Source organism: Vicia villosa, linkage group LG4, assembly GCF_029867415.1.
Source record: "Vicia villosa cultivar HV-30 ecotype Madison, WI linkage group LG4, Vvil1.0, whole genome shotgun sequence".
Taxonomy (NCBI): domain Eukaryota; kingdom Viridiplantae; phylum Streptophyta; class Magnoliopsida; order Fabales; family Fabaceae; genus Vicia; species Vicia villosa.
In genome coordinates this window covers 25,031,440-25,045,208 of record NC_081183.1, presented here as the reverse complement: position 1 = coordinate 25,045,208, position 13,769 = coordinate 25,031,440, and the positions used below count along the sequence as shown (strand labels likewise).

General features: G+C 35.7%; 1 long non-coding RNA gene across 1 annotated transcript; it reads right to left on the bottom strand.

Annotated features, from left to right (window-relative positions):
- Positions 1-7,327: 7,327 nt before the first annotated feature.
- Positions 7,328-8,725, bottom strand: LOC131594648 (uncharacterized). The gene is made up of 3 exons (XR_009281436.1): positions 8,544-8,725; positions 7,812-8,229; positions 7,328-7,721 (listed from the first exon to the last, which is right to left on the bottom strand). It is a non-coding gene; the product is annotated as an uncharacterized LOC131594648 (long non-coding RNA).
- Between the last annotated feature and the right edge of the window lie 5,044 nt (positions 8,726-13,769).

Sequence of the window (13,769 nt, the reverse complement as noted above, 5' to 3'; positions counted from 1 at the left end):
CTAATAAAGAGATGATATAATTTTAAAAATAATTTAAGGTTAAAATTTCTTAATAAGATTTATTTAATAATCATTTTAGATGATATGTCTTTGACACCACTTAATTTTTTTTAATGTTGTTTTATACTTTTCAATTATTTAAACAATTAAACTTATATTTCTTAAATTTTCATGCAATTTATTAAAAACTCAAATAAGTTTCACTTTACCTTCAATACACCTCACAAATTAATTATATTTTTTAATCTACTTTTTAAAGAAAGCTACAATACACCTCACAAACTAAATATATTTAGAGAAATGCGGAATGACACTAAATCATGCATTCACACCATTGATACGATTAGACATACTTTTGAGTTTTTAAATAATTTTTTATCTTGCTTTGGTTTTTGTGTCAGCATGAAATTGACATGTAATGTTTACGGTGTAGGAAAATTGAGTGTCAGTTATATTTACGGTAGTTTTATATGGAAACAATGCCAACTTTAGAGACATTTTTTTTGGAAAAGCCAAGAGAACAAATTTTATCAAATATATGTCACACATTTTAAAAATATACTAGTAGAAGACCCGTGCGTCCGCACGGGTAATTTAAATCTTAAGATGTATAATGTATTACAAATACATAAAAAGAAGTTTACAAACTCGAATGAGAAATATTAAATTAAGACTCATAAATCATAATATAGATGTAATGAAGTTATATATAATAGATATTTTTAAAAATATTGGAAATGTAATAGAAAAAGGGTATTATGGTGATAGCGACCCGTGAAAGTAGTGAGTTTGAGTAATAAATTTCACATAAAAAAGATATTATGGTGATAATGACCCGTAAAAATAGTAAATTTCAGTGATAAAATTCACATAAGAAAAATATTATGATGATAGTGACCCGTAAAAATAGTGAGATTCAGTAATAAAATGCAGTATCTTAGATTAGTTTGCTTGTTACAGATGTATAATTGTTATTATAAAATCACTAACTACAAATATTTAAAATGAATGTATTTAATATTAAATAATAATATGAATGTATTTAACATTCAAAACGATACTTTTAAAAGTAATATAGGGGAAGATCATGTGTACTCATTTTTTCTTACTATAATCGCAACAATCTCAATTTCTAAAACATTAAGTGATTTTGACCATGATCATATGTTTAGTATTTACTCTAACATGATGATTTGGATTAATTACTAAACAAATTTACAAATGAATTATGTAGATAGCATAATAAATTATAAAAATAATGATCTCATGAGTGAAGTTTAGAGGAATTCAAAATCGAGCATAATATTTGAAAGAATTAAAAAGTGATTTTTATTAATTTTAGTTTAAAATTTCAAATTGTAATTAAAACATGGACCTATAATATCCGTCCACCAGCAAAAGCCATATCAGAGTCTAGTGTTATCAAGTTGAGGAGTAAAGTATAATATAAAGTGTAGTAATATATTGTACTTATTAATTATAATTTAAAATCTACTATTACGTTTGTACCAAAAAAATCTATAATTACATTGTTGAGTAGTAAATCTGAATATAATTGATTGTATCCAAGTAACATTGAGTTTGATTCTTATTGACAAAAGTTGTTGTGAATTCAATGCCAAGAACAAAGTATAAAACAAGGAAGAATAAAGGACAAGGAAGAAGAGGAACACAAGAATTGGTTATAACTGCTATTCTTTCACTTTCTCTTAAAACAAGATTACAAGTTTACAAGAATAACAAATAACCTCTCTCACCCTAAATTAGGATTTGCAGCTTAGCAATGATGAGAGACTAGTATGCTATTTATAATAAAACCTAACATACTAACTAATGGGCTTTTTCAGCAAGGCCCATTACACAAGCCAACTTAATAAACAAGCTAACTTAACAAATTAGGGTTTAAACACTACAACCTAATTTAACATGCTAACAACTCTAGCATCTTCGACATCTGCATGCTAGACCCATCTTCGACTACAACATGCACACTTCGACACCAGCATGTGAACAATCCTTCGACTTCATGCTTAACTCTGTCGAACTGTCGAACCAAGAAGCTACCCTTCGACAATACTAGAGTTCGATCCAATATCTCACAAATCTCCACCTTGGACCTAACTCTTCAACGTCAAGGAACAAACTAGCTTTCTTCATGCAGCTTTATCAACTGCATACAGTGGAAAAACTTGCAACTCGGCAATGTCTTGGTGATCATATCAGCAGCATTGTCTTCAGTCGAAACCTTCAGCACTTGGACTTCTCCACGCTCGATTACTCCTCTGACGAAATGCAGCCTCACATCAATGTGCTTAGTTCGCTCATGATAGGCTGAATTTTTAGACAGGTGTATTGCACTTTGACTATCACATTTAACAGTGATACCTCGACCTTGAAGTTTCAGCTCCTTCGCAAAACCTTCAAGCCACAATGCTTCTTTCACAGCTTCAGTTAGGGCAATATACTCCGCTTCAGTGGTTGATAGAGCAACAACCTTCTGAAGTGTTGCTTTCCAACTAATTGCAGTGCCAAACATAGTGAAAACATATCCAGAAATAGATTTTCTGGAATCCATACAACCTGCATAATCAGAGTCAACATATCCTTCTATTACTGCTTTACTATTTTCACCCAAGGCTCCACCATAAATTAGGACTCTATTTAGAGACCCATTTATGTACCTTAAAATCCACTTCAATGCTTGCTAGTGAGCCTTTCCAGGATTTGCCATGTACCTGCTTACAAGACTTACTGCGTATGCTATGTCGGGTCTAGTACAGACCATAGCATACATCAAAGAACCGACTATATTAGCATATGGGATGCTATTCATATAGGCTCTTTCGACATCAGTACTGGGACATTGATCAATACTCAGCTTGAATTGAGGGTTTGTTGGAGTCACAACTGGCTTCGAATTTGACATACCAAACTTTTCAAGAATCTTCCGTAGATATGCCTCTTGAGATAGGCATAACTTCGACTTCTTTCTATCTCTTCGAATGTCAATTCCAAGAATCCTGGAAGCAGCTCCCAGATCCTTCATATCGAACTCCTTATTGAGTTCAGCCTTCACCCTCATCACATCTTCGACACTGTTGCTTGCTATGAGAATATCATCCACATAAAGCAACAAAATAACAAATGAATTACCAGGTCGAAATCTGAAGTAAACGCAGTGGTCGAACTGACTTCTAATGAAACTTATGCGTGCCATGAACTTGTCGAATATCCTATTCCACTATCGAGGAGATTGTTTCAGACCATACAAAGATCTCTTTAACTTGCACACATAGTCTTCCTTCCCCTTTTCGACATACCCTTCAGGTTGCCTCATCAGGATCGTTTCATCTAAATCACCATACAAGAACGCAGTCTTCACATCCATTTGTTCCAGTTCAAGATCGAACTGTGCCACCATGGCAAGCAACATTCGAATGGACCTATGCTTCACAACAGGAGAAAACACATCATTGAAGTCGACACCTTCTTTCTGAGTGAAACCCCTTGCAACTAACCTTGCCTTGTATCTTTTCGACGTCACTCCTTCAATTCCTTCCTTAACTTTGAAAATCCATTTACAGCTGACTAACCTTGCCCCAGCAGGTTTCTTGATCAGTTCCCAAGTGTGATTATCATGAAGAGATTTCATCTCATCATCCATGGCCTTCAGCCATTCAGTCTTATTTTGACTCCTTATAACTTCCTTATAATCTCTAGGTTCATCATCAAGAACCTCACTGGCAGAGATTAATGCATAAGCTATAAGATCTGCATATCCAAGTCTCTGAGGTGGCTTGATGACTCTTCTCGACCTATCTCTCGACAATAGGTAGTCATCGTCAGTTTCCTCAACTTCAGCATCTTCTGCTTCTTCTTCGACTTCATCTGGGATTTGCAATTCAGCATCAACATGCTCCACCTCAACAGGAATCTCTACCTGTTCCAGCTCTTCGTCAGATGTTTCTGTACTTCGACCAACATCATCAGTTTTCTTAAAAGCCATTTCAACTTCATTGAAAACTACATCTCGACTGGTGATACAACTCCTGTGACCTGGCTCTAGGCACCATAGCCTATAAGCTTTGACTCCTTCAGGGTATCCCATGAACATGCATTTCAGAGCTCTAGGTTCGACTTTGTCTTGCCTAATGTGAGCATAGGCTACGCAGCCAAATACTCTCAGTTTGTCGAGATCTGGTGGATGTCCCGACCAAACTTCTTCAGGTGTCTTCATATCTAACGCTGTCGAAGGACATCTGTTTATCAGATATGTTGCTGTCGAAACAGCCTCAGCCCAGAACACCTTTGTTAACCCCGCACTAGTCAGCATGCATCTGACTCTCTCCAAAATAGTTCGATTAAACCTTTCAGCCAAACCATTTTGCTGTGGAGTACCTGCAGTAGTTCTATGCCTTGCAATACCAGAGGCAGCACAAAAACTGTCGAATGCCTCATTGCAAAATTCAAGGCCATTGTCGGTTCTCAACCTCTTGACCTTTCTGCCAGTCTGATTTTCAACCAGAGTCTTCCAACTTTTGAAATTCTCAAAAGTTTCATCCTTAGTCTTCTGGATGAATATCCATAATTTTCTGGAATAATCATCTACTATGGATAGAAAATACCTTGCTCCTGAATGTGATGGACACCTTGCAGGCCCCCAAAGATCAGCATGGATGTAATCAAGGGATCCATGTGTTCTTTGTTTGCCTTTGTTGAACTTCACTCTGCAAGATTTTCCAAGTACACAGGGTTCACAAAACTTCAGCTTTTCGACTTTGTCTCCACCAAGCAGATTTTGTTTCCCTAATTCGACCAGACCCCTTTCACTGACATGGCCCAATCTCATGTGCCAGATTTCTGTTTTCGACAAAGGTTCCGTGGATGCAACATTTGTCGAACCACTTACAACTTCAGCCTCAAGGGTATACAAGCCTTGTTTCTTCACGCCTCTCAAGACTTCCTTCGAATCCTTCATGACTCTTAGGATACTTTTCTCTCCTTGGAAAACATATCCTTTCTTGTCGAATTCACCAAGAGAAAGCAGATTTCTCTTCAAATCAGGAACATACCTGACTTCAGTCAACAACCTTATTGACTCATCATGGAGCTTGAATCTCACAGATCCAACACCTGCAATCTTGCAAGCCTTGTTATTTCCCAGCAATACTGATCCACCATCTTGATCACATAATTCCTCGAACAAGTCTTTGTTTGGAGTCATGTGCCAAGTGCAACCTGAATCCATAATCCACTCCTTCTTAGAGTCACTGCTTGAAACCACAAGAACATCAGATGATTCGAAATCATCTTGAACAATGGCAGCGTTGCCATTATCCTTACCTCCATGATATTTCAAGCGTTCAGGGCACACCTTTCTTGTGTGACCCTCCTTCTTACAATGGTAGCACCGAATGCCAGATGCTTCGCCACTATAAGTCTTCGACTGGCTTTTGCCTTTCTTCTTGTCGAACTTACCATCCTTTCGTAAGAGTTTTCCTTTAACGGCCAAACCTTCGCCAACAGTCGAAGGTTTATGCTCCTTTCGTTCATTCAAGTCCTTAGAGTACAAGGCTGATTGAACTTCTTCAAACGTCAGGGACTCCCTTCCATACAAGAGAGTTTCTTTGAAGTGAGCATGTGATCGAGGCAAAGAACACAATAGTAACAGCGCTTGATCTTCATCATCGATCTTTACATCAATATTTTCAAGATCAAGAATCAGCTTGTTGAACATATCCAACTGCTCAGCCAATACTTTATCTTCAATCATCTTGAATGAATACAAAGCTTGCTTCAGGTAGAGTCGATTTACCAGCGATTTAGTCATATACAAACTTTCAAGTTTCACCCATAACCCTGATGCCGTCGTCTCCTTTGATACCTGCCGGAGAACCTTATCACCAAGGCTCAACAGAATTGCGCTGTGTGCTTTCTCGATCATAGTTGTCTTCTCCGCTGCCGTTAATGCAGCATTCATGGCTGCCTCTCCCTTCAACGCTTCCAAACAACCCTGCTGAACCAGTAGGGCTTTCATCTTCAAGCGCCACAGACCGAAATCATTCACTCCGGTGAACTTTTCAATCTCATACTTTGTTGAAGGCATCTTCTCCACGCTCACCGCACCAATTTGTTGTGAATTCAATGCCAAGAACAAAGTATAAAACAAGGAAGAATAAAGGACAAGGAAGAAGAGGAACACAAGAATTGGTTATAACTGCTATTCTTTCACTTTCTCTTAAAACAAGATTACAAGTTTACAAGAATAACAAATAACCTCTCTCACCCTAAATTAGGATTTGCAGCTTAGCAATGATGAGAGACTAGTATGCTATTTATAATAAAACCTAACATACTAACTAATGGGCTTTTTCAGCAAGGCCCATTACACAAGCCAACTTAATAAACAAGCTAACTTAACAAATTAGGGTTTAAACACTACAACCTAATTTAACATGCTAACAACTCTAGCATCTTCGACATCTGCATGCTAGACCCATCTTCGACTACAGCATGCACACTTCGACACCAGCATGTGAACAATCCTTCGACTTCATGCTTAACTCTGTCGAACTGTCGAACCAAGAAGCTACCCTTCGACAATACTAGAGTTCGATCCAATATCTCACAAAAGTTGAACTATTTGTTGAGAAATTAGTGTCATAATTTAAATACTATGGATCACATTTAGAGACAGAAATAACAAAGCATGTCTTCTAGTGAAACAAAGCATGTGTTTTTGTTGCAGCCAAATACATGCTTTTAACTTGACTGAATTATGCACAGATTGTGCTGCTAACCTGCTATCACACTGAATTACACATGAACATTATGCAATTTGCAACATAAATATAATAATACTTAGTAGACTGATTCATTGATATGTACTGATAATGAATCTACGGTGACATAAGAGATGGAGCAACACATGCTTGGTTATTGTATGAGAAATATTAAAACTTATTTGATTTTAAATTCCAAATCCACCTAGCAAACACAAAATACATCACATAAAATTAATGAATAAATGAAATAGCCTGCTAGCTTGCCTCCAAAATTGGCTAGAAAAAGCACGACCTGCAGCAATAAGATTATTCAGAACTACTCCATCAGATAATAAGTATTTAGGTGTCATATTTAGATTCTGTCAAAAACAAAGTATCACATTTAGATAGTATTTAGAAAGATTAATACCAGAGTCGATAAGACCCTTAACAGCAGCCAATATCTCTTCATGTACATCTTCTGGCCCAACTAAACCAATTAAACCGGAAGTGAATAATAATGTGTATTTATTTCAAATGCCAAAATTGACTTCAATGTCTTTTTATTGGTACTTAAATCAGTACCAAGGAAAATCTGCTGATGCACTAATAGCTGAGTGCTTTTGACAAGCATATGCCTTCCGATCAGAAAGTTTCCTGGTTGGTGGCCGACTTGCCTTGTGCAGTTGATGCGAGTTATTCTAATATTCGCCAAAACAACAACGTATCAAACTTGTCGCAAGTGCTACTACTAACCTTGTAGCTTAGAACCCATGTCAGTAGCTAAACACCTCGCAGTCCTAGCCGCTTGATCCAACGACATATCAACCAAAGGATGAAAACATATATGATCCACCACTCCAAGTCTAGGATGAGTTCCACTATGAAGCTCAAAATCAAGAGTATCAAATGCAACCTTCACCATAGCCAACACAACATTTGTCAAATGACATGACTCTGCATTATCCATTAGGTTTGGGTATAATTAATATTTATTAGCATATACAACATCTTCCTTCTGATCCTATATGTTTTAAATGTACATACCTCATTCATTAGCCAAAATCTTCCCTTGTAATAAAAAATTTACAGAAGAAATCATGAAAACAAATTGTGACAGTGCCTCAGGCAGAACATAAACCAATTCCTGATATGAGATGATCAACTTTTTCAAGACACCCAACATATCAGTACCATATCACCAATATCACCATTATATCAGCACCATATCAGTATCAACCAAGTTAAAAATTCTAAAGCATCTAGGAAAAGGCAATAATGGAAGTTTGTTCCAACTAACCATTAACAGAAAAATAAAAAGAGGGAAGTCCAGACTTTTTACAATTGAAACTTGGTTGAGAGTCATCACAGCAGTCTTGGGCAAGTCATAAGAGGAATAAGAGCTTTGACCATGGATCTGGCTCGAGTATGCAACACGAAGCAAATTTACTGGTAGATTATTGACCTGACCAAAAAAATATAAACAGGAATCAGATCAGTGGCAGTATGCAGTAAACTTTCTAAACAATTCACTATAAGTTTATTTTCATCCATCTATTTGCTTTGTCAAATCTATGAGAACTAATGAAGTACTTATGGGAGGATATCTTTTGGGTCTAACAGGTTTCAGTTCCCTATACCTTTCCAGGGCAGCATTTTTTGCAAACTATTTCAAGTAAGAAATCTAGAACAGTATCATAACAACAAATGCTAAAAATCATCGAAAATAAAAGCATTGCAAAAAAGTTTACAAATTTGTAATAGAATTACAATGCATACCTTATGATGAAGGATAGCTTTCCCACGAGGTTTATTGGTATAGTCACATGAATCTAAACCAAAAAGTAAAGTATCACCCGCGTTAACTAAAACTCTGAACATAATCCCAAGGCATACAAAGACTTGTTCTTTAGATGACCCCCAAAGGTTTTCAACCAAATGGAAACTGCGTTGGTTTTTCCTCACTGTTCTTACTAGAGGAAATTGAACTGACCCGGTAAAAATACAACCCTGCAAAATTCTCAAACTTGAATATTAGCCAATATAAACTCAATGAATTGGTAAGAAGAATAAAAGTGGAATGAGAAGTACCCATTAACGGAAAGGATGGGATTGATATAAAAATTGAAACATTGTAAATGGATGAATCGTGCATCTTCTTCATTTTTTGAAATACCCTCCATTGAAGATGAGCTTGAGTGGGTTAAAACAGACTTTGAAAGGCCCATCATTCTCAACCAGCTCTCCATTATAAAGATAAAATGTCTCATGCTCCTTGACAACTTCAATCCAATCTTTGAAGTCTCAGTTCCGAGTGGTCTCATGAATTTTATCACCCTGTGAAATGCATTAACAAACAAATGTTCATAAACAACCAAAAAAAATGTTCAACCACCTTCTATTAAAGTGTTCATATATCCATTAAAATGTTAGAAAGTTAGAAAAAATGATACCTTTCCATCTTGAATAACCATTTCAATATGTTGTTGGCCATTTTTCTCAATAACAACCCACAAATCAACAACCCTAATAAGCATTTTCCAAACTTGGCGTTAGAAAGAACAGGCGAAGAGCATGGTGGAAGATTCAAACCTGAAAAACGAAGACGTTAGAACAGTCTCTGGCGATTGAGCTTTGCAGTCGCTATGTCTTCTTGTGAAAACAATGGAGCCTTGAAGCACAAAAACTGAGATGAGGTGTGTTGCTTGCAAACGTTTATGCTTTGTATTGGAGGGAACCGAAAGTGAATGAAAAGTAATCAGAAAGTCCAAAAGAAAATTGAAATGACCAATGAAAAGAGAACAACTGGCATGGAGTAATCAGAAAATTCAAAATCTGAAGTGACCTTTACAAAGGAGTGGAGTATCAATATTTTGGGAGGGAAACAACATTTGCACTATAATCCAAATGTTAGTACATAACTTTTTGGAATAGACCAATGAGAAGAATACAATTGGCATAGTTGAATATTTCTTTTGTTAATTACTTAGATAGCCTTTTTGTAGTGTAAATTTTTTTGGATGGAAGGGTATAATAGGAAGTTTGGGCAACATTATAGTATTGGGTAGATAGTAGATGTATTTCTACATCAAAATTATAATAACCGTATTTCCTATTTCTTTTGAGAAATAAAGAGAATCTCAACTCAAAATGGTTCATAGATTCAACACCCTCATTTTTCACTTCTTTACATTCCACACCATTTTCTCTCTCTTCCACCCGATAATTCAATATTCATTCAACTTTTATTCACTACAATAGTTTTGTTTTCATATTCTTATTTTCTTTTATGTTTTTGTTTTTGTGATTATCTATTAATAACAATTATTGATTGAAATTAAATTAAAATAATTAAGAGTTAAATAATTTATTTTAATTTATTTTAATTTAATAACTTATTTTAATTTTATTTTTCTATTTTTATATTTCACTTAAAAAGATGGTTAGAGTTGTAAAGAAGAGTTTATTGGAAGCTAAATAGAAAAATTAGAGAGAAAAATCTCGATTTTTTTCTGTGACTAAATCTAATGAATCAAGTCTCTATTTATAGAGAAAAACTGACGAATTTTGGTATAAAAAAAATTGATTTACTATAAAATAATTGATTTCAAATAATTAAAATGAGAATCTAAACAATAACAACAACCAATAAGATTTTGCAAAGTATTACAGTGGCCCTCACTGCCTCATCATTCAACATGTTGAATGTTTTCAACACCAATTAATCCACGTCATTTTCAACACCTCATTGCAACCATTCAATTATTGATTTTTTTTTTCAACACCTCTATTGTAAGTGGTCTAAGGCATAAGATATGCCAGTAGCACAAAGTACATAATTCTATATTGTTTGCCAAAGACACAACAGAAAGGTAAATTCCTGAAACCGAATATATCAGAACAATGACCAACTACTAGAATCAGACAACATATTTTGGAAACAATTCACTGCCGCTGATGCAATTCTCCGATTCTGACGCATTAAGCATCTCATTTCCTCGACCACAAGCACATGAAAATTGATCAAGTTTGTATATATGTATAACATAATGCATTTCTTCTTTTACACCCATCTGACCGAACCCTCTCCTGCTCAAAGCCCTGCACTAAGCGAAGACGCGCAAGTTGGAACTCCCAACCATAAACACAAACATATTGTCTCCACCAACTGGGGAAAGCAAGGACAAACTACTCGACAGACAAAACACACTGCTGCAGAAAATAAGAACTACAAAAACTGAATAGTATATCAGTCCCCCAAACTCCCACTAATGAATCGACGCCTCTCAACAAAAATTGATAGTATATAAGTCCCTCAAATTGCAACTAATAAAACAACACCTTTGACAAACGAAAGCAGACCTCTCGATGCCAAAAACCAAAAAACTAGAACATGATGGATAATCCTAGCAAGCGAAAAAGCGCTGCCAAACCACAAACAGAACCACAAAGATCCGATAGATTGAACCTGTTGCAACTATAGCGTTGTCACGAGTGGACTGATACGATGAATCTATTAAATGCAGCCCCAAACCGGAGAAACATACCTACAAGCCGGAGAACAACACGTGAACTTTAGAAATGATCCACACAACCAAGAGCAGCTCTAGGATTCGAATACCATAAAGTAACATAATAGTCAATGATACTTGATTTAATTTTGAGCCAATTCCAAGGCCAATATATCATGAATTCAACCATGTTGTACAAATTAATTTCCTTATTTTCAAACAGCTTCTCATTTCTTGATATTCATATGAACCATATACAAACCAACCAAATCACCCTAACTCTCGCAGAAAAAGTTCTTCCATAACCAATTAGGCCTTCAAATTGTTGAAAATGGTTTAGTGCTTCTTTACGGAATATCGTTGAGATGCCCAATCAATTTACAACATGATATAAGATACCTGCAAAAAATGGACATTCAAAGAATAAGGGGGAGACTGATTCCTCGATCCCACTACCACTACAGCACAATAAAGATCATTGACCAATGACACCTCTCCTAAACAGATTATTTTTTATAGAAATTTTATTCAAAAAAACCCCAAAACGAGACAGGAGACTTTTAATGGAATATAATTATTCCAAATGTTCAACCACGGGGGGTTGGTCAAGCAAGATCTAGCCTATGTGATCTTCTTACAGGTTCCTTTTACTGAATATTCATTAGCGAATGCACTATCCCCTATTTCTAAACGATTTAAATTAGACCACCAAATAGAGTTATCTCTCCCTCCACATCTAACGGACCCATCAATATCTCCATATCTATTAACTAACATTTTATACCAAAGACCTCTTTTTTCTGATCTAAATTTCCAAACCTATTTACCCAAAAGAGCATCGTTGAATCCTCTCAGGTTTTTTATACCCAAACCTCCTCTTCTAATGGTCCATACACCTTATCCCATTCAACCCAATTTATTTTCCTCTCCTTCCCTCTCCCATCCCTTAAGAATTGTTTAAACATATCAAATTTTGAAATAATACTTGATGGAGCCTTGAAGAAAGATAATAGACCAGGATAACTGACAAGATTGATTTGTTAATAACCACCCAACCTCCGATGGGCAATTGGTTTTGCTTTCATCTTGACAATCTAGATCTCACTTTATCAACTACGGATTGCCACATTGCTATTCTTCTTGAGTTTCCCCCAATCGGTAAGCCAATATATTTTAACGGAGTGGACCCCACCTTGCAATTTAAGATGTTGGTCGCTTCTTCTAACTTGTTATGTGATTTCGAAGATGGTAAGTTGCGGATTGAGTGAGATAGAATTCAGAAGTTGGATGTGCCAGATCTAGTTCAATATTTCATTTGGATATTTACCCCATAACAAGTTCCTTACAAACCATGTTAAGAGTGTGATGGATTTAGGGCATGCCATGTGCACTTATTATAGAGATGCCATGTGCAAATATGGATAAATTTCATGCCAACTGAGCTTCATAACACATTTTTTCAGGGAGAGTTGTAGAACTGGATTAAAACTAATATCACCTTCAGAGATCTTGGATCAAATGGTGTTCACTGATGTGACTTTTGGGCGATAGTTTTTCATTGTTTGTGGATGTGAAGGAATAGAGAGATTCACGATGAAGAGTACCATCATCCAAATAATTCAAGGGATATTGATAATGCGTTAATAAAGGATAATTATCAGGCTCAAAGAGCTAATGAGAATGTTATGGAAGTTCATCGCGTGTGCAAGTGGATTGGGTGGACACCGCCTCTAGAAGGAACCTTCAAGCTCAATAGCTATGGCGCTTGTATGCGTGAAATTAGAGCGGGGTATGAAGGAATTGTCAGAAATAATAGAGGTTAGTGGATTAGTGGTTTTGCTAAGTATCTGGGATCGTGCAATGCTTATATTGGTGAGCTGTGGGGAATGTTTGATGGTTTGAAGTATGCCAAGGGCATTGGAGTTACGAGGGGGGAGTTGAATATTGACTCTCTATCGGTGATCCATGCTATTCATAGTGGCATTTTTGGGAATACTGTGGGGCAAACTCTTGTTAAGAATATTCGTAGATTGTTGAATTTGCATTGATCAGTTGAAGTTGCACATACATACAAAGAGGAAAATGCTTGTGTTGATGCTTTAGAAAACATTGGTTGCTATTTAGAGTTTGATAATATGTTCTTTTCGCATATTCAGAGTCAAATTAAACATCTGGTTGAAGCAAATACGAGAGGGTTGGTTAACCCAATATTGACTATAGTGTAAGTTATTTTTCTTTTGATTGAAAACCCTCCATTCTACAAAATAAAAAAAGAAGTCAATTAAGTTAAACAAATATTTTTTCCTAAACGAATACATCCAACTTCTAACATAAACAATCACATCTAACTATTTTAATATCCTAATAATTTTTTTTTTTATCAAGGTTAACATTTACACAACACTTATTTTTATTTTAATAAATATTATTAAAATTTTCACCATCAGTATTCGACCCACTTTATCAACTAACATCAAATTATTCCATTTATCTA